Consider the following 23782-nt stretch of genomic DNA (forward strand, 5'->3'; position numbering starts at 1 on the left):
ACCATTCTTCACATCTTGAGAAAGAAGAATCTTCATCAACATATCAACTTGAAGAAAAGACCATTAAGCTCAAAGGCTTTTATCAAAAGGAGGAAATTCTTCTATCTTAATAGATAAATCTTTGTCTCTCATAGAACCTTCTTATGTCACATGCATCTCTATCTTCAAGGGAAATCAAACGAATTTGATCAATGGTCATTAAATTACAGAGCTTTTACTCAATATCGACCTTTGAGTTATCATCAAAACAAAGGAGGCAAGATCAATCCTACCTTCTTTCTAGACATTTGTATCACATATAACTCAACTAGGGAAGAACCACCAACACCTAAACAAGAAGAGGAAGAGTTATTTTTTTTTGTAATACAAAGTTTCTATTGAAGTTCACATTTCATCCATTATCACATTCACATCTCATCCAACCCATTCCAACTCTCAAAACATCAAGAGGTTTTTTGTCCTAAGTTCTATTTTGATATTGCTTGAATCAAACACAACACATCACTTTTTAGAGTGTCTCTACATCTAGGATAAGCTCATCCTAAGAGGCATTTCTATGTAGGTTAAAACTGGTCTATGGGTGAATCCTCTCATTACTAGGTAGTTGGGTCTATAACACATCTCAGATCTCTCTAAACCTTATCACATGAAACTTTGTCAATCAAACACAACAAGAAATTCAAGAAAGAACTTTGGTAAACATCTACCTTTAGTGCTAGGGATCTGTATACAAAACACTCCACCAAACATAAATCTCTCATTTCATCAACAACTCATCATCATTTTCACCCAACTTCAACAAAAACTTGTAAACAAAATGCCTCATACTAGATTGAGAACTAGACAAATGGAAATTGAGGAAGAAGAGGAGGAAAATATCAATGAATTCCAAGAAGCTCTTGGAGGAAATCCAAATGATGAAAATCCAAGTACTCCTACTCCTGTGGCAATAGAAAGGCCACAACACAACCGTCTCTTTAATCGACTTTTTTACGAAATACTCAGGAGCAATGTTGATGCTCACTTTTTAAAACTTGCTCAAGAGGGAGCCAAATTACCCTCTGATTTTTATGTTGCACAACTAAGACAAGCATTAGAATGCCAAAGTCATAATAAGGATGAAAGAGGTCAAGATCACATCAGATACAACCTTCATCAAGGAAATCCCCCACCTCCTCCTCCTCCAAATGACATAAACATGTTGCGGCAAAAAGTTGAGAATCTTGCCTAACAACTTCATAGTGGTGTGAAAACTAATCAATTTTCACTTAATGATATTTGTCCCTATCTCTTTGATAGGAATCTTCACATGCCACCTTTTCCATGAGGATTTGAAACACCCAAGTTCAAAAAGTACTGAGGAAAAGGAGATCCTCATGATCATGTTAGAGAATTTGATTCAACTTGCCTACAAGTGGAATACGAGGATACATACCTAATGTGACTATTTCCCCAAATTTGGGAGGAACAACCACATCATGGTTTTCCCAACTACAAGGTGGCCTTAGGACCTTCGAAGAACTAGTCCAGAAGTTCCTAGCACATTACTCACACAACATTGAAGGTGATATCACCATGGCTGATCTATGTAACACTAAGCAAAAACCAAGCGAGCTATTTTCAGTCTTTCTGCAACGATGGTGTCAAATGTCTAGCAGACATTCTCTTTAGTTACCTGAACAAGAACTGGTGGAAATATTTATTTCCAACTTAAATGGTGAAATGGAATTTCACCTAGACATAAAAGACATAGACTCTTTCAATGACATGATCACCAAAGGTTTAAAATGTGAACGGGCTCTCATCGAAAAAATGCTTTTCAAGATATACAATGAGCCAAAGGATGGCCCTTGCTTGCGCTTCAATACTAACAAGCCTAATTTCTAGAACAAAAACAAAAACATCATCAATAATGGGGTTGTGGATGCAAGAACTATCAAAAGTGCACAATCTGTGGTTCAATTTGCAGGACAAAATCCCCCACCCAAGAATAACAAAGTTGCTCCCTCAAATCAAGGATGCAATGTACCTCAAGAGTAACCTAGACAACATCAGAAAATTTTTAAACCAAAACAAACATACACTCCCTTAGGGGAACCTATTGAAACAATGTTACGTCAGTTGGTTTCTCAAAATCTGGTAACCTTACCCAAAACATCAAATTATGAGCCTCAGGTCAAACCTTCTTGGTGGAGGGATATTGAACATTGCAATTTCCATCAAGAGAAAGGGCATAAGACAAGCAATTGTCATAGATTGAAAGATCTTATTCAAGATCTTATTGACCAAGGTGAGATTGAAATTGAAGGACACAAACCAAAGACAACAAACAAAGATCATCTCATGTTCAAAAATCCACTTCCATCACAAGATCAAAGGGGTACTTCCACTTCAGGGAGAAACACAGATACCACTGATTATACGCGAGCCATGTATAATTACACTGTGAATCACCTATATGATGCCAGTGAACAAATTGCAACTATTACCATAAAAAATCCCAGCTCCACCTACAATGTTGTTGCACGTCGCGACAAGATTACCATAAAAGAAGCTCCACAAGGCACCCCATCTATCCCAAAGTAGTATAACCTTGTGGAACAGCTAGACAAAATGTTCGCACTGATATCTATCTTAGATCTATTGTGCCTATCCCCATCTCATGAAACAATCTTGGATCAAGCTCTCCAAGAGGCGTCAGTACCTATGAATCTAAATACAGATCAATTCCAAGCCATGGTTGGGAGTCTAAGATCATCACCTTGTCTCACTTTTTTTGAAAGTGACAACACATCCTTCCAGCAACCTCATAATGCCTCACTCCACATTGAATGGTTTATCAACCAACATAGGATCAAGCAAGTCTTGATCAATAATGGAGTGGGCCTGAATATCTATATACTACAATTGGTCATAGCATTAGGATATGTGATTGAATTAGTGGATCCCTAAAAGAAGATAACAATCAAAGCCTATGATGATGTAGAGTGTTCATCCAAAGGAGCAGTGGTGCTACCGATCCAAGTGGGTCCAATGGTGAAGTACATCATATGTCAGGTTATAGACCTTCCTCGGCCATATAATTTATTGTTAGGAAGACCTTGGATACATGCCATGCAAGCCGTTCCATCCACCTACCATCAGTGTATCAAATTCCCTCATAATGGTGTAGAAATTACAATCCTAGGAGATGCAAATCCCTTTGCATATTGTCACAATATAAATCATCAACCAAAGATTACCATTCCCAACAATAGAGAAGTTATCCTATCCACCTCATACATTAGTCTAGCATCTCTTCCCAGTTCAAACACCACTATACCCAAAAAGAGAAGCTCAAGATGAAAATAGCAGAGGAAGGTCCTAGGGAGTACAATTTAAGCCAACTCTTTTATGTTGGACAAATGCCTACTTCTCCTAGAACTCATGGTAAACCTCAAAATTTACTTCAAGCACCACTAGTCAAACCAGCATGTACTCTGATGCCTTTCCTCCTTGGAAAGAGTCAAGAAGAAGAGACTAGAGATGAGGACTTAGTAGATTGGATCTATAAAGATCCTATCACCATGAACATCCCACAAGCTAAGCTTCCCATAGATCAGTATGGAAAAGGCCTTCTCATTATGCAAAGAATGGGTTACGATGGTCAGAGTGCTTTGGGACCTTGCAAGCAAGGACAACATGAGCCATTGCAGCCAAAATTAAAGCCTAAAGATAACACAGGATTAGGATTTCAAAAGGAGATCATTCCTAAGCTCAAATTCAAAGGGAAACCCAACAAACCTCTATATCAGCCTACTATGAACATAAATAGGTCACCTTTGATCATATCAACAATACTGCACACCATCACAACTGCCCCACTAAGACTAAAAATCCCAGCAAAACCATCCACAACACCAGTCATCCCACCAATCAAACCAACAACCTCATCAGTAGTAGCAATAACATCAATCACACCATTAGCAACAGGAACTATATTGGAACCCATAGTAGTATTGACAACACCGTTAATTTTAGCAGAAGAAACATAGTCAACAATGCCAATACTCCCTGTATTGGATTCACTGATCCCCATAATCCTTCTTGCAACACCAATCATTTCATCTACAAAGGTACATAAACTGATCACACCTGCAGTGTTTAACTCAAAGGACATCCCAATATGGTATAGTAATTAGATATTGGAGAGTGACTCATAGATCGACTCACATGCGTGGGAATTTGATTTCACCCAGCTTAATGCTTTAGATGAGGAAGACACAACACTACCTCCCCCTCACAAAGATATCCCTATTTATGGAGAAGCATAGAGAAAGACCTCTTGGGTTCCAGAACTGGAAACATCTTCCACAGACCCTACATCGCATCCTACACCTGATTCTGACAGGGAGAGTACCATCAACGACCTTCACCACAAAGTCTTAAACCTCACTGATACATCTAACAAACTTAACCTAATTGATGAGGTAATGCCCATTATCCATCCTGAACTCATCGAATGGAACCAACCTAATCCCCCATGCCTTGACCACTTCCAAAATGATGAGGTGAGGTGATCATTGAATTTTTGGAACTATAGGATAACATACCAAGCGGGGATCACAAAGCTAGATTTGCCATAGAACTTAATAGCGCAACATACTTTGGGGTGAATGCCAAACCTTTTAGCTGCCAAAATATAATAGTAAAACATGTATTTTCCAATGAAAACCACACTGTGGCACTGTTTGATCCTACAAAAGTAAAAAGAAAGAGCGTATCCAATGGTGAAAACCTCTATGATGTGTGTGAGGATGAAAGGTTTGACATCCTCCCCTCTAGTACACAATAGGAATGATCAACAATCCTTATTGAAGAGACAAGAGAATACAACATGGGGACTCCTAAAACTCCTCACCACATACATCTGGAATCTCTTTTAACTCTAGAGGAATAGCCTAAGTTTGTTGAATTCTTTAAAAAGTGTCAGATCAACTTTGCATGGTCATATGCAAACATGCTTGGTCTTGATCTTGATTTAGTCATGCATCACCTCACAGTAGTAGAATGAACTAAGCCTGTCAAGCAAAAACTTCACAAGATGCATCCCTAGATTTTGGTACTAGTCAAAGCAGAACTTAAGAAAGTCCTAGATGTTGGTTTCATTAGACCGATTGATTATGTAGATTGGATCTCCAACATTGTGCCTATTGGCAAACCAAATGGGGGCATTTGTGTCTGTACTGACTTCAGAGATCTGAACAAGGCATTTCTTAAGGATGATTTCCCGCTACCAAACATTGATATAATAGTGGACCTAATAGTAGGACAAGCCATGCTTTCACTCATGGATGGCTTTTCAGGGTACAACCAGATAAAGATAGCACAAGAAGATCAACATAAGATGACCTTGACATGTCCATGGGGAACATACTACTGGAATATAATGCCTTTTAGTCTCAAGAACATAGGAGCGACCTATCAATGAGAAATCACAACCATATTTCATGATATGATGCATACCATAATGGAAGATTATGTTGATGACTTACTGGCAAAATCACTCACAAGAGAAGGTCATATAGAAATATTAGAGAAAATCTTTGATAGACTGTAACAATATCATGTTCGACTCAACCCAAATAAATGTGTCTTTGGAGTAACCTCAAGGAAGCTTTTAGGATACATTATCTCAAGCAAAGGTATTGAGGTCGATCCTGCAAAGGTCAAAGCAATCATGGACATGCCACCTCCAAGGAACATCAGTCATCTAAGGACATTACAAGGGTGGCTACAATCTATCTGAAGATTCATTGCACAACTGGTAGATAAGTGTCACCCCTTTACACACCTACTACACAAAAACATCCACTTTCAATGGGATACTAGATGCCAGCAAGCATTCCAGATGCTTAAAGACTATCTCATGAATACACCATTGTTGATCCCACCAGATCCAAATAAACCTCTACTTCTCTATATTTCAGCAACAAATACAGCATTGGGAGTACTACTGGCTCAACACAATGCAGAAGGAAAAGAGTGGGATGTTTACTACATCTCTCGCACACCAGTTGGATATGAACTCAATTACACCCCTATTGAGTGATCTTACCTAGCAGTAATCTTGGTAGCTACTAAACTAAGGCACTATCTATTAACACATAAAGTACAACTCATTACAAAGATAGATCCACTCAAGTACTTACTCAGGAAAGCATCTTTTCCTGGTCACTTGGCCAAATGGGTGATGATTCTAAGTGAATTTGACATTGAGTATGTGGACCATAAGGCTATCAAGGGCCAAGATATTGCAGATTAGTTGGCCGATGCACCCCTCAAAGGTGATCATCCTCTTTTTTCCAATTTTCTAGATGAAGAGATATTCATGATCACAATAGCACAACCATGGAAACTATACTTTGATGGTTCATACACTAGGCATGGCTCGGGGGCAGGCATTCTATTTATCACACCTCAAGGTGACAGCATCTCAAAGTCTTGCAGGCTCACATTTCCATGCACGAATAGCATAGAAAAGTATGAGGCCTTGATCACAGGACTTAGACTAGCCATAAAATGGAAATTGAAAGAGTTATAGATATATGACGACTCTCAATTGGTCAACCGATAAGTAATAGATGAATATAAGACGAAGGATGATAAACTCATGCCATACAAGAAAATGGTGGATAGTTTAAAGGCATCATTTACTAATATCACCTTTGAATAGATACCTAGAGATCAGAATTGAGAAGCTAACAATATGGCTACCATTGAATCTCTCCTAGATATTCCATAGAATATAGCACACTACGAGTTCTTGGTAGAACAACTTTGGATTCCCACTTATGATATCCCCGAATCCAAGATGATATGTTTGATAACTCAATGATGAACTAATAGTACCAAACTAGTATTGATAGGGGGGGTGAATTAGTACAAACAAAAATACAGTCCAAAACCGGTTCGATAGCAAATACTCCAAATGACTGACAAGCAGTGATACTGGTTGAGACAGAGTCCAACCAGTAAGACCCAGAATAACTAAAACAATCATAAACTGATCACTCTCTAAGATTTCATCTTAGCTCAATACTATAGTACCATTACACCCTCATGCATGAGCAGGTAAACTATCATCTAGTCTTCACAATAGTTAGTTCAATATGTTTTATAGACAGGCATAAAACACATAACCATCATATGCTCAATAGGTAATAACAAAGCATCACAAGATAAAAGCATCACACATAACACACATATTTTTCACATGGAAACCCAACTAGGAAAAACCACAGTGGGGATGAATACCCACAATCTACTTTTGAACTATTTAGAAGTCCACTTTGTTAGGAGCCTTGTCTGGTTAAAGACATTACAATAGGTTTTGCTAGGAACCGATCCTGTTAGGGATCACCTAGTTAAGGGATGGCTACAATACTTAGTTAAGGGTTAAACCCGGTTGGGGTTACCTTGTTAGAGGATTTCAAGAACTCAATAGCTAAAGGATCTCCAGAGCTCTATAGCTTCCCAGAACTCATTAACTTTGAGTTACCCAGTTAAGGGATTTGAATCAAGCTGGTTAAAGCTACCTTGTTAAGGGATTTGTATCAAGCCAGTTAAGGCTATCCTGTTAAGGGATTTTACAACTAGTGAAGTGGTTAGAGATCAACAGGAATTACAATGATTTGGTAACAACACTCAATGCTAATGCAGATCTGCTTTGGCTCCTCTTCACCTTCTACACATTCACTTTGCAGGTATCTCTTCTCTCCTTTGGTTTGGCAAGAATCATGTATCACTTCCGTTGGATACACAGACAACTTTTGCCAACAAATTTTGAAAGAAACAAAACATTGACTTTATAGGAAATAGACAGGTCAGTAGCAAAAACCCTAAACCCTAAACCTGTTAGGTTAAGCAATTCAAGCAGTTCAATTATGATCGTTGAATCATACTACATTAAATGCAATAGTCTTGAATCGATCTCAAGACATTCTCCATCGTCCATTATCCACCGATTTCTTAGCGGCTAATAACCCATCACGTGTTATCATCATTTTAACAAACTTCACACATTCCCGAGGTAGATAGCCTTCTTCATGCAAGATCCTTCACGTGCACAGGGCTTATGTGGCAACATGATCAATTATCCATTACCATACTAACTCATCACAAAATATCACCGATTGAGTCACTCAGGCTTGAGGCGCTCCAACCAGAAACACTGACATTACCAACCGATAGTCACACAAGGGTTCCATGAAATTTCACATAACCAATTCGCATATCATCATGCCAATTTACTTTTCATCATACCGGTTCACTTTTGCATATACACTGGTTCTCACATGTGCTGGTTCTCTCTTCTTTTCACACATATACACATGTGCCGATTCTATCTTCTCTTCACACATATTGACATCAATGACAACATACAATATCATTATGTCCTCATACCGGTTCACATAATGCCAACAATGTTTCCTTGTCGATTCTGAATCCCCATGGTATTGTGAGTTCTCATACCAGTTCACATAATGCCAACAATCTCCCCCTTTGGCATTGATGGCAATATACAAAGATATCTTTCCACTTCACATCTTCTCCCCCGATTTCTACAGATATCTTCTCCATTTCACTTCTTCTCCCCCTTTGACAACAATGTCAAAGTGAAGGCAAAGAGCAACCCTGTTCCATTATGCTACTCCCCTTGAGGAGTAGCATCCTTCAACACATCAATCAACAAAAATTTGACTTATGTAATACCTGACTGATGTGGAACAAATACTTTTAGTTCACCTCCTGAAGGGGCAGTACCCCCAATTCACCTCTTAAGTGCACAAATGTAGTCTATGGAAGAGGCTTGGTGAATATGTCTGCTCCTTACTAGAAACATGCTCTAGTGCAATCTCTTTATTCTGAACCTTTTCCCTCAAGAAATGATACTTAAGCTCAAAATGCTTGGTTCTAGAATGTAAAACTAGATTCTTTGAAATATTGATAGCACTTGTGTTATCACAGAATATACTTATCGGTTCAGATATAGGGATTTTGAAGCCTTCCAGTACATGCTTCATCCAAATTGTTTAAGTGCAGTTCATGAAAGCTGCAACATACTCTACTTCCGTTGTAGACTGAGAGATACAACTCTGCTTCTTACTCATCCATGAGACCAATCTACCACTGAGAAAGATTGCACCACCGGTTGTGCTTTTTCAGTCATCCACATTACCTGCCCAATCAGCATCTATGAATACTTTCAGATTAAAATCGTTGTTGTATGGGTACCACAATCGATAGTCAACTATTCCCTTCAGATACCTAAGAATCCGCTTGACTGCAATCAAGTGGGATTCTCTTGGAATTTTTTGGAACCTTGCAGTAATGCCAACTGCATGTACAATATGCGGTCTGTTGTGCACTACATAATGTAACTTACCAATCATTGATCAGTATTCCTTCTCATCAACCAGTGCGGAATCATCCTCTTTTGTCAATTTGCAACCAGTCACCATCAGTGTACCAACTGGTTTGCTATCTTCCATGCCAAAAGTCTTCAACACCTCTTTGACATATTTGGACTAAGTGATAAAGATTCCATCTTTCATCTGCTAGATTTGTAGTCCAATGAAGAACTTAAACTCCCCTATGAGTGACATTTCAAACTCTTTCTTCATCTCATTAGCAAACTCATGACTCATCTTGTCATCTCCACCAAAGATAATGTCATCAACAAAAACTTCACAAATCAGGATCTGATCTCCTTTAGACTTCAAGTAGATATTGCTATCTTCACTTGTTCTCTCAAATCCAATCTTCACAAGATGGGAATGCAGACGTTCATACCATGCTCTAGGTGCCTGCTTTAGACCATATAAGGCTTTATGTAGCCTACATACCATATCACTGTCTTCAGATAGGGAAAACCCATTTGGTTGCTCTATATACATCTCCTCTTCAAGTACACCATTTAGGAATGCATATTTTACATCCATTTGATATACCTTGAATCCTTTAAAAGTGGCATATGCAAGAAGCATACGAACTCCTTCCAATCTGGCTACAGGAGCAAAGCTTTCTCCATAGTCTTCTCCTTCTTCTTGAGCATATCCTTTGCACACCAATCTGGCTTTGTTTCTAATCATTGTGCCATCCTCATTCAGCTTGTTTTTGAACACCCGTTTGGTACTAATGACATTTTTATGCTCCAGTCTGGGTACCAAGGACCATGTACCATTTTCTCTATCTGATCAAGTTCCTCTTCTATTGCCTTGATCCAGTCTTCATCTTTATGAGCCTCTTTGAATGATTTAGGCTCAAATTCAGAGATCATACATGAGTTTTCTCTTATCTTTCTCCTTGTAAGGATTCTTGCATCCTTATCTCCTATGATCTACTTTGGATCATGATTCAACTTGACATACTGAGGAATGGTCTTGACTGGTTCTTCTTTCTTTTCTCCTTCATCTTCTTCTCCATCAATATCAGGATCTACATCTACCAGTGTGGGAACACACTTACTGGTATTTGGTTGACTAGAAACTGGTTCCCAAAAGGTAATAGTCAGTTCATTTACCACTTGCTCACTATCAGTTTCCTCAGTTTTCTCAGAGGATTCATCAATTCTTACATTGATACTTTCCATAATTCTCTAAGTCCTATTGTTGTAACACTTGAAAGCTTTACTTTTGGTGGAATATCCTAGGAATATTCCCCCATCACATTTATCTTCAAATTTGCCTTAATGTTCACTCTTCTTGATGTAACATTTTCTACCAAATACCCTAAAGTAGCTAACCATAGGTGTCTTACCGGTCCAATACTCATAAGGAGTTTTGTCCTTACCTTTCTTGATGAGTACTCGGTTCATAGTATAGACTGCAGTGCTCACCGCTTCTCTCCAAAAGGTGTGAGCAACCTTTCCTTGAATCAACATGGTTCTAGCTACTTCAACCATAGTCTGGTTATTCCTCTTTGCTAGGCCATTCTGCTGTGGAGTCTGGGGGGCAGACAGTTGCCTTTTGATGCCAAATTCTTCATAGTATTTATTGAATTCACCGGAAGTGAATTCCCCTCCTTGATCAGTTCTGAGACACTTGATTCTTTTACCACTTTCCTTCTCCAATAATGCTCTAAAAGCCTTGAATTTCACAAAGGCTTTAGACTTGTCTTTCAAGAATGTGACCCACATCATTCTTGAGTAGTCATTAGTGAGAATCATGAAGTACCTATCACCTTGTACACTTCTAGTTTTCATAGGACCACACAAATCAGTATGCACAAGAACAAGCAAGTTGTCAGCAGTGAAAGATTTACCTTTAAAGGTTGAGGAAGACATTTTCCCCAATTGACACTCTCTGCACAAGGTATTATCTGGTTTTCTTAGCACCGACAACCCTCTAACTGCTTTGATCTTACTAGCCTTCACAATGTTATCAAAGTTTACATGGTAGAGTCTCCTATGCCATATCCAGCTATCATCAAGCTTAGCCATAAGACATGTACTTGTATTTGCATTCAGATGAAATAGGTTACCTTTGGTCTACATGCTAGTGGCCACCAATTTACCATCTTTTCCTTTGATTCAACAAACTCCATTCTTGAATGCCAGAGTCAGGCCACTGTCATTTAGCTAGGCAACACTTAGAAGGTTGTGTCTAAGACCATCAACCCAGTACACATTGTTAGCACTGCTCTTTCCATTTAGAGAGATGGACCCTCTTCCTTTGACCATGCATGGTGCATCATTGCCAAAGAGAACCACACCACCATCATACTCCTCCAAGGATAGAAACTTGCTCTGGTCACCTGTCATATGGTGAGAACAACCACTGTCAATGATCCACTCATTGGAATTATCAAACTAGGAGACAAGAGCCTTCTTGTCTACCACATCTTCCTTTATAGCAACAAACACAATGTCTTCATTCTCTTCATCTTCTGATTCCTCATCTATGACACCTTCATCAACTACCACAAAATAGTTTCTCTGGTTTCCTCCTTTGAATTTCCTGAATCTTTCTGGTTTGTCCTTGTTATCACCATTAGGACAGTTCATAGCAATATGTCCTATCCGGTTATAAGAAAAGCATTTCAAAGGTAGATTACCATTGTATTTACCGGTTCCTTTAGGAAGCTTCCTAGCAAGGAGAGCTTCAAATGCCATCAGAATATCCTCATCATTCATTTCTCTACTCTGACTAGGTTCCCCACTAGTGCTAGCCTCTTTTCCTTTTTTGGATGGTATAGCAGAGGCTTTGAATGCTGATTTAGTCTTTTGAACACTGCCATCAACACTATTTAGCTCATAGGCTGTTAACTTGGCTATGAAGGAGTCCAAGCATACTTTAGACTTGTCTATTGATCTCAGCTCCCGAATAGTAGCAACCCTTATTGCATAGACCGACAATAGGGATCTCAAGACTTTTCTTACCATAGTGGAATCTTCTATTTTACCACCTACGCTCTTGATTTCTCCAACAACTATTTTGATTCTTATTCCATACTACTGAATGGTCTCACCTTCAACCATCCACATATCTTCAAACTTCCCTCTTAGGCTTTCTTCCTTAGCCTGTTTCATGTGTTCATCACCACCATAGATATTTTCAAGAGCATCCCATACCTCTTTGGGATTTACCTTGTCCTAAACATTGATAAACTCAATATCAGATAGACTACTAATGAGGGCTTCCATGACTTGCCCATTTTCTTGTATCTCTCTCTTTTGGTCATCGATGAGAGCACTGGTAGGGACAACATAGACATTCTCAACATAACTCCAGTGTTGACCACCCATGCTTTTGATGAATATCTTCATCCTATCTTTCCATATACCAAAATTTTTCCTATTAAAATTTGGGCCTTCCCTCTTCATCATTTGATTGGGATCTTTACCTCAAGTGGTTAACCTTACAACACAGAGGACCTGGAGTGCTCTAATACCAATTGATAACTCAATGATGAACTAATAGTACCAAACTAGTACTGAGAGGGGGGGTGAATCAATACAAACAAAAATACAGTCCAAAATTGGTTCAACAACAAATACTCCAAATGACTAACAAGCAGTGATACTGATTGAAACAGAGTCCAACTGGTAATACCCAAAATAACTAAAACAATCATAAACTGGTCAGTCACTAAGCTTTCCTCTTAGCTCAATACTATAGTACCATTACACCCTCATGCATGAGCAGGTAAACTATCATTTGATCTTCACAACAGTTAGTTCAATATGTTTTCTAGACAGGCATAAAACATAGAACCATCATATGCTCAACAGGTAATAACAAAGCATCACAAGATAAAAGCATCACACATAACACATATTTTGCACATGGAAATCCAACTGGGAAAAACCACGGTGGGGATGAATACCCACAATCTACTTTTGAACTCTCCAGAAGTTCGCTCTATTAGGAGCCTTGTCCGGTTAAAGACATTACAATAGGTTCTGCTAGGAATCAATCCTGTTAGGGATCACCTAGTTAAAGGATGGCTACAATACCCAGTTAAGGGTTAAATCTAGTTGGGGTTACCTTGTTAGAGGATTTCAGGAACTCAATAGCTAAAGGATCTCCAGAGCTCTATAGCTTCCTAGAACTCATTAACTTTGAGTTACCCGGTTAAGGGATTTTAATCAAGCTGGTTAAAGCTACCCTATTAAGGGATTTGTATCAAGCTAGTTAAGGCTACCCTATTAAGGGATTTCACAACTATTGAAGTGGTTAGAGATCAACAGGAATTACAATGATCTAGTAATAACACTTAATGCTAATGTAGATCTGCTTTGGTTCCTCTTCACTTTTTGCACATTCACTTTGCTGGTATCTCTTCTCTCCTTTGGTCTGGCAAGAATCACATATCACTTCCCTTGGATACACACCCACAACTTTTTCCAACAACTTTTGAAAGAAACACAACATCAACCTTATAGGAAACAGACAAGTTGGTAGCAAAAACCCTAAACCCTAAACCTGTTAGGTTAAGCAATTCAAGCAGTTCAATCCTGACCTTTGAATCATACTGCATTAAATGCAATAGTCTTGAATCAATCTCAAGACATTCTCCATCATCCATTATCCATCGATTTCTTAGCGGCTGATAACCCATCACATGTTATCAACGTTTTAACAAACTTCGCACATTCCTAAGGTAGATAGCCTTCTTCATGCAAGATCCTTCACACGCACAGCGCTTACATGGAAACACGATCAGTTATCCATTACCATACTAACTCATCACACAAAGATCACCGATTGAGTCACTCAGGCTTGAGGCACTCAAAACGGAAACCCTGACATTACCTACTGATAGTCACACAAGGGTTCCATGAACCGGTTCCCATATGCTGGTTAATCTTCAACAAACATGTCACTTCAATTTTACATAACTAATTCGCATATCATCATGCCGTTTTACTTTTCATCATACCGGTTTACTTTTGCATATACACTAGTTCACACATGTGTCAGTTCTCTCTTCTCTTCACACATATACACATGTGTCGGTTCTCTCTTCTCTTCACACATATTGAGATCAATGACAACATACAATATCATTATGTCCTTATATCAGTTCACATAATGCCAACAATGTTTCCTTGTCGATTCTGAATCCCCATGGTATGGTGAGTTCTACACCTATCTCCATGATCACACACTTCCTTCTAACCAATCGAATAACCAATGTAAAACCTTCATTCGCCAAACCACTTGATATACCATTATTGTTGAAACCCTGTAGTCTTGATTGTACTCTCCTTTGATGTTTGGAATAGGATTAGATAACAAAAGCCTTGGAAGAGGTACATGAAGGAATTTGTGGAACTCATGCAAGTAGTTCATCACAAGGCAAGAAACTCATGCGCACTGGATACTATTGGCCATCCATTGAAAAAGACTCCTACTATTTTGTCAGAAAATGCAAGAAATGCCAAGTTCATGGAGACCTGATACATGCACCAGCATAGGAATTGCAATCCATCATAACACCCTGGCCTTTTTGTCAATGGGGACTTGACCTTGTAGGTAAAACCCATCCAACTTCATCCAACGGCCATAAGTTTATCATTACCGCCATTGAATATTTCACAAAGTGGATCGAAGTTGTTCCACTCACCCAAGTCACTGGCAAGCAGATCAGCTCATTCATCCTTAATTACATCATCTATCAATATGGTGTACCCACATCCATCATTACAGATAACGGTCTTCCTTTAAAAAATCATGATGTTTGTGAGCTCTATGAGAAGTTTCATATCGAACACTGCTTTTCCACTCCCTATTACCCACAAGGAAATGGTCAAGCTGAAGCATCCAACAAAAACATATTAAGAATCCTCAAGAAGACCGTTAATGATGTTGGTCATGATTGGTATGTTCAATTAAATCCAACACTATGGGTGTATCAAACTAGCATTCGAACCCCTATAGGCACAACTCCCTACTCACTAGTCTATGGGGCAGAGGCTATTTTACCTATTGAAGTCAAGATACCATCTCTATGGGTTTCCTTGCATAATCTCATTGATGATGAACCATATAGAGTCTCACGTCTCCAAGATTTGGAACTACTTGATGAGAAACAACAAGCTACATACAACTAGCTCAAAGCCTGTCAGCAATGCATGAGCAGAAGCTATAATCATCGAGCTAGACCTCATACATTTGAGGTAGGTGATCTTGTTTGAGAGAATCCTCATAACCAACTAAATAGAGAACATCAAGGAAAGTTTGAATCAAACTGGTTGGGTCCATATGTTATAACTATTGTATTTGGGTCTGGGGTATATCAGTTGGCTACTTCAGAAGGAGAACCGCTAGCAGATCCGATCAATAGCATGCACCTCAAAAGGTTTTATACCTAAGCTATACAAAGCTTCAGGCTCCCATACCTACCAGAAAAACACCAAAAACATTCTAACAATGTCCTAAAGGAAATACAAAAACATCAAAATAGTAAGGAAAAATCATGCATCCAAATGGTGAACAACCACTTCGGTGGCACCTTGGGTAAGTGCACTGGTGAAAACCTAGCAAATAGGCATCACTCATAAAGTCTATAGCTCCATTGTCTTTAATACTAGTTGTGATCACATTCATTTCATCTACACATCCCTCCATCCAAACCATGGCTTGTTATTGATCTACAATCAAGGATAGTAATTCATGCATCTTGCATCCCACTTTTTCATAGTCATACCTAAATTGGGGGCAATGCCCTTAACCTATTTTATGGAAGTGGATTATGCATTACTTGTGATTCATTCAGTTCTTCATTCACAATTGTCTCACAAAATCCAAAAACATTCAAAACTGTCTCACAAAATCCAAAAACATTCAAAACTATCTCACAAAATCCAAAAACACTCAAAACTGTCTCACAAAATACCAAAAACATTCAAAAAACTATCTCACAAAATACCAAAAACATTTGAAAAACTATCTCACAAAATCCAAAAACATTCAAAACAATCATCAAAATACCAAAAACATTGGAAAATTATCTCACAAAATCTAAAAACATGATAAAACATCAAAAATCAATCAAAAACATGGCAATGCTTTTCTACATATGCATCCAAGCAGATACCAAACACACATTGTGAATACTCAAACAAATGACTACTTATCACATCAAACAAAACAAATCAACATCGACACACCAACTGTCTTAACAAGGATGCATCCTTCCTTACCAAAACAAAGACAAGATAACATTTTCTTTGACAAGAAAATTCTGTTTAAGCTATCAAGTACTTGGTCGGTTTGTTAGTTATTTATTCATTCATATCAGGTTCCTACACTACTCTAGGATATCCACAAGTGATTAGCGTAGCTAGGATGGTTCCTAAATATAATTTTGTTTGTTTATCTTCTGCGAATTATTCCAATGAAGTTTCGGGGCATGTACTAATGGTGTCTATGTGGGAAGTTCACTAAGCTACGTGATCTTATGCAAAATATAGTCATGGATCATTATGGCTTGCTGACTACAATGTATACCTTGACCATATGACCATGAACCATTATGGAGGGTCCATATTCTTTATTCTTTATTTATGTTGTTCATTTGTAGGTACAATGCTCCATCCTTGGTTCCTACTACCTCATCCAAGCTCGATATTATCATGCTCAATGATGAAAATAAAGCACTATGGATCATCATTCCATCTCATCTATTTATATTGCATTCTGTTGCATGTCACCCCTCCATTTAATCATTCATTATTTATTTGCATGGTTTTGTATGCAAGTGTGAACAAGATTAATATGAGAGGTTATATGAAAATTGATTTGGCCTTGGACACAATCATGACAGAGTTCTCTAATACATCATCAGTGCATCATGCAAAGTCTACACAACCTTGCATTCATCACTCATGAGAACATCCTCATTTCATTACATTTAGTTGCATATGCATAAACCTAGTTCATTTACCTGCATATAGGTTTATTAAAATCTTAAAATCTTCATTAGCATGCATTTAATATCATTTAGTTGCATTTAAATACATATAGTTCACTATCATTTATTTACATCAATATCATTATATCATTTCATCATTGCACAATCACAACATTTAGATTCATTTGTATGATAAATTTCTCATCATTACATTTACTACCATGATTAGCCATTACAGATGCATTCATTTAGTACCATTTCGGATTCATTCAAATGCATTCATTATCCTTTTAATTGCATTAAGGTGCAGTTATTCATTACCCATGAGTTACATTATCATTTCACTTCGTCATATTTTTCACCATTTAGATCATAACACAAAAACCATTTATATTACAATTGGTTTATACATTATACATATGCATTCATTTAGAAATCATCATATAAAAAACTGTACTTTACATTTGTTTATCCATATTACATTCATCTAAAAACCATATAGATGCATTTACATAAATAAATCATTCATTCAACACATTACATCATTGCATATCATTATCTCATCATCGCATCAACATAAAGTACAAGATACTATTTATCTCATCATTCAACATCATGTTCATTCTGAATACATCATCATCATGGCATCACATACATAAGGCATTACATCAACAAATCATGCACATCAACCTACATCCATATGTTAACATCACATTCATAAAACATGCATATAGACATCATGTAGGAATAAATCATAAATCTAGACATCATATAATTAAATCATCTCATCAACCCATCCATATAGCAAGTATAAGTATCCAGCTAAGCATACATCATAAGATCATCATCTTGCATAACATCTATACATATCATCAAAATGTATATCATCACAAAAAATGGTATCTCCTCATATATCATATCATATCGACCAAAACATACATGTATCAGAGTACAATGAAGTCAAAAAATTTAGCTACCAAGAGCCATCCAAGACACAGTCCAAAATGACAAAGGTAATAACATACAAAATTCTCTCTCAGATGCCACTCTAACCGGATGCTGCACAACCATCACCACCCCCACCCTCATCACCACTTGCTCCCCCACTATCCCCTGCACCACCTGATCTATCTCTCTGTGGAGGACCCATCACACCACTACTGCTCTGCATCCTCTGAAACTGCTTTGATCTTGCCCACCACATCTGGGAATAGCTCAATGCTCACTGACTAGCTGGCACCACCTGCTCATATAACCCCAGCCAAAAATATATCTCATCCTATGCTTGCCGCATCTCCCTCATCACATCCCTAGTAGGACCTTGTGCTCCTACTCCTGCTCCCACCCATACTCTCTCCTACAACTCCGCAAATCTGTCAATGACTTGATCTCTCTCCCATAGCACTATAGTTATCTCTGACTCTCGTGCAAACAACTACACATCTCTAGTAGCCACCTCTGCCTCTATATCCTCTAATCGAGTCTACAAAAATAATATCATATCATCCCGCAGATCTCCACCCCCTATCGCTCCCTCCCTTGTATCCATAGGTGCCTGTCCAATGGCTCCCTCCCCTGTCTCCATAGGTATCTATCCCTCCCCTGCATCCCTGCCACCTAATCTCAGGCCTCCCTACATCAAAGGTCCTTGAGATAGCCACAATGGCTGCCCACCTCTCCCTCTCCGTTGTAAACATCCACCCCCTCCCACCTCCACCTCTGAATCCACCACCTCCTCCAAAACCCCCACCCCCTCCTCCTCCTCCTCCATCCCCACCTCCTCTCCCTCATACACCTACATGACCTCCTCTCCTCCTCTGTCTTTATCTCCCCTCCTCCTCAAAGGATGGAATAGGCTCTGTTGGATCAGATATTCGAGGAATCAGATGTGCAGAGATATACTAAGTGTACTCATCTGACACCCCTACATCTACTACCCCCAACCTCATCTCCCATGGTCTCACCTATAACATGCGGAACTCTACCAAAGCCTGATCATAGGGTAACATTGGCCCCCATAGGAACCTCTCTCAGACAACATGTGCATACTCTCTTGATCCACTAGGCAATCCCTACCTCCGCCCAAACTGTCTCAAAACTCTTCCTGAAAGCTATCTCTCCATATTGTAGGCTATCCTACCAATAAGGTATCATGTCATAAACACATATGGAAATGCCTCTACATCATCCTCCTAGGGCTCACACTCAATATATGGCCTCCAGATCACTATATTCAAATCATCTAGTGCCCATCGCCACCACTCTAACTTCCCCAGGTGGGGCTGACTCATCATACCTCCATACATGTATACATATGGCTGGTCCACTGCTCAGAATCTTAGACTAACTAGTTAGGTAACAAATAAGTGCTCCCATGCCCAAATATGCAATAGAGTGATTCCCACTCCCAATGAGCCCGCCCCTCGATATGCTACCTCATGTAGATCTTGATATAAGTATGATAGCACACATGGTCCCCATGCAAACTGGGTCCCCTATGTCATCATCTGCTCGATCATCTAGTCCCAACCAACAGCAAGTCCATGCGATCATCGATCTGGACATAGGAGTCCACCAACAATCCCTGATAGCACTGATGGTAATGGCTCATACAAGGTTGCTATATCCTCTCAAGCTATCGACCCATCATCAATGAAGACATCCTCATCAAAGAATCTATGTACTGCTACTATCCCCCAAGCTCGGTCATATGTCACCAGCTCTCCTCAAATGGGAATGTGCAGGATGCACCAAACATCCTCTGGTGTAACTATCATCTCCGCCTATGCTAAGTGAAATGTGAATGTCTCACTATGCCATTGCTCTGCCAATGTTGCGATCAACCTATGATTCATCCAAGTCATGGGCTTATACATAACATCATACAGGCCCCTCGATGCAATGCAATCCACCTTGGCCTCTATCAAATGATCATGCAACACTTGTGTGGTGGAATGCCTCTCGTGCATTTATAAGATGCGAAGATCCTCCTACACACATGCATCAACCACCATCATCAGTTATTTTGTTTCAAACTTTATTAAGTTTAAAGCTAGACTATCAATAGATACTTTGATCAAGTATCTTCAGGTCTCAACAGGTAAGAAATCATGGCACACCTAGACTACAAACAGGTATTTATCCTAATGACCTAAGTCTCATCAGGGCTGCTATGGTTCAAAACAACTCTCACCTCACATCTCCATCCATCCAACATTGGCATCAGGAGATTCTTGTTCAAACACACTAGGACATCTAACCTTCCTAACAAAAGCACTATTATGCACACAAAAGCACTAAAATGCTCACACAAGTGCTAAATCAACTACCCAATAGCGCTAAACCAATAATAGTGCTATATCGACTATACAATAGCACCACCTCACATCAAAAGTGCTCAATCAACTACATAATAGTGCTAAACACCCAACAGTGCTAAATTAGCTATGCAATAGCGCTAAACTTGACACAGGCGCTAAAACGACTATACAATAGCGCCATAGTAGCACAAAAGTGCTAAATTAGTTGACAATAGCGCCAAAACATACTTTTACCATTATTGTGTTGACTCAACTTGGACCAAGCAAAAAACCTATCAAAAATGCGTAAAATTCAAAAATTCAAATTCACATACCGCTGGTCCGTAGTCGTCTACCAGTTGGAATTGACAGACTCGCTCTAGTTGATAATTTGTTATGGGAACTGACATCCTAATTGCTTCTTGCTCTTTCAAAAGGTTACTATCAAAGCTCAAATTTCACTATGGACACAAATGCAAATGAGCCTATTCTCACCCCTTTCTCCCAATATATATACCCTTCACTGTAACCCTAATTTTCCCCCGCTCACCATCGTGGTCCTCATAAACTTCCCAAGTCTCCCATTTCTTCATTTTATCTCTAATTTCTTCTATTTTTCACCAGTATTGCTAAATTCTTCTCTTCTACCACCCTGCCAATTTTCTTTCTTTTTTGAGAGATCACCCAATTTTTCAAACTTTTTCGACCCATCTCTCGAGGGGGCATACCACCCATTAAATTAACATTTTATGGGGCATATTTCTTCACACCTAATTTTCTTTCTTTGAAATGACGCGATAAACCACACCATCTCAAAGAGGGGCAAATGTAGTCACATAAATCTATCCATTTTAATTAAATAAATATTTTCTATTTATTTGATTAAAAATCAACTAGCTATCAGTTAATTAAATTAATTATTCTTCAAAACATTCTCCTATTAATTAAATAAATTATTCAATTTATTTTAATTAATTCATTAACCAAATTCACAATCAATTAAATGAATAAATTCTATTTATTTCATTTAACCCCGTTTACTTTTTTAAATAAATTAAATAAAACATTTATTTAAATCATTAAACCCCCCCCCACTTGCATTCTCCTAAAAATGCAACTTGCACCTATTTGTTGAAATAAATGAATTTTTATTTTTTTAAAAAATCCTATTTTCCCTCACCCACCAAACCCACTTGAAATCCTAATTCCATTCTAGATTATTCTAACCCCTTCCTAATTAGCCTAATCCATCCCCTAATTATTATAGCATTCCTAAGCAACTTGGAGTCACTTCTCAAAGACTTCGAAGTCTTTAAAAACATTAAATTCTTTGTGTGTTCAACAATTTAACCTCTAAAGTCTTCCAAACCACTAATGGCTCTTACATGACCATTTATGGTTAAATCCACTTGCATGCATGGTTAAAGACTTTAACCCTTAAACTCAACCCTCATGTGACCCATGTGTCTCCTCAAGCATTCATTTCTTTGACCATGGTTATCCTCACTAACTCTTGTACAAGAGTTTATTCATTGGATAAAAGCATTATTCTTTGGATAATGAATTTATTCACTCAACCCAACCTTAACCTTAACTCCCAAGTTAACCCTTAGGTCATGTCAATAATTTAATGCTTCTTCCCTCTCCTCTCAACCCATCTCATGTTGACACTTGTTATCTTGGGATTGGGTTGAAATCCCTCACATGGATTGAATATCATTCAATCCTGACCCTTGTTGAGATTACTCAATCTCAACCATCCATTGCTCCATTTTTCCTATAAATAGAGCTCATTTCTTCAATATCCACATCCTAAAAACTTGTATACATTTACATTATAGTGAAATTTAGAGAAAGAGCATTTAGCATAAATAACATATATTGTCATTTTGGACTAAAATAAATCTTAGTTCATTTCATAGCATATCTAATTAGCTTAACTTACATTTGCATATCATAGCTAAAACATTTCAAACTTGAATGTCCATAAGGCATCCATAGTGCAAAAAGTTGCTGAGAGATACACTAATTTGGAACTTGGAGAGGAGAGAAACAAGGGAGAAGGAGCTATGAGCATCATAGAAGATATTTGGAGATGCCTTGTTGTGTTTGCTTTCATAGTTAAACACTTCATCATGTTTTTAGTGTCTCTCTTGGTATGCCTGCTTAGACTAGTTTTTGGTTGATTAACACTAACTCTTCTTTGTTTCTTGTGTTTCTTATGTCTTATAACGACCATAGGTTTTTGGTCTAACATTATCCATTTTGTAAAGCATCACATAGTGCACATCATAGTTCTTAAAGATAAGTCAAAATAGTTAAAGGTAGGTGTTTGAAGGCTCACACCAGATTCACTGGTGAATCACAAAGATGCCTCAAGTGCATCAAATTAGGGATATGCACTGGACCAACAAAGAAGGTATGATGAGTTGCCAGGATAGATGAAGAATGATGTGTTTGTCACTTTGACAAACTGATTGAGATGAGCTATGGGATGATGAAGAAGAAGGCAAGGCAGAGCAGCTGCAGACAGAGGTCACTAACCAGATTGAAGATGGAAATAGTTGAAGGTTGATGACATGGTGTCATCATATTATTTACCAGTATGTATGTCCACTAGTAATGCAACAATGTGCAGATGTAGAAGACTCCCATCTGATGAAGATATGCATAAGGTAGGTTAGCAAGATTCCTGACCGATTGTGTGTTCCACTGGAAGAAAATAAGAGTGCAAGGTTAATGACCAACCGGTTAAGGGTTTAACCGATAGGGTTAGTAAACCAGCAGAAGAACTCAAAAATGGAGTTGGTTGGTGTTCCAATCAATACCGACATAGATGTCCAAAGAAAGGTAGATGCAGAGACAGTTTCCATAAGGAGATGAAGTGAAATGCATGTACAGGTCAATTTGTTGGGTCAGTGAAGTGTCAGGCAGTGAGATAGATGGTGACAGGTCAACATTTATTTCAACTATGAGATTCATAAGATGCACAACAAAGGTTTATGGCTCGAGGTCAATGGACAGTAGAGATCCAACCCAGACTGATCGAAAGAGATCTTATTGGATTTGGTTTCTACTGAGGT

This window comes from Cryptomeria japonica, chromosome 11 (genome assembly GCF_030272615.1).
Source record: "Cryptomeria japonica chromosome 11, Sugi_1.0, whole genome shotgun sequence".
Classification (NCBI taxonomy): domain Eukaryota; kingdom Viridiplantae; phylum Streptophyta; class Pinopsida; order Cupressales; family Cupressaceae; genus Cryptomeria; species Cryptomeria japonica.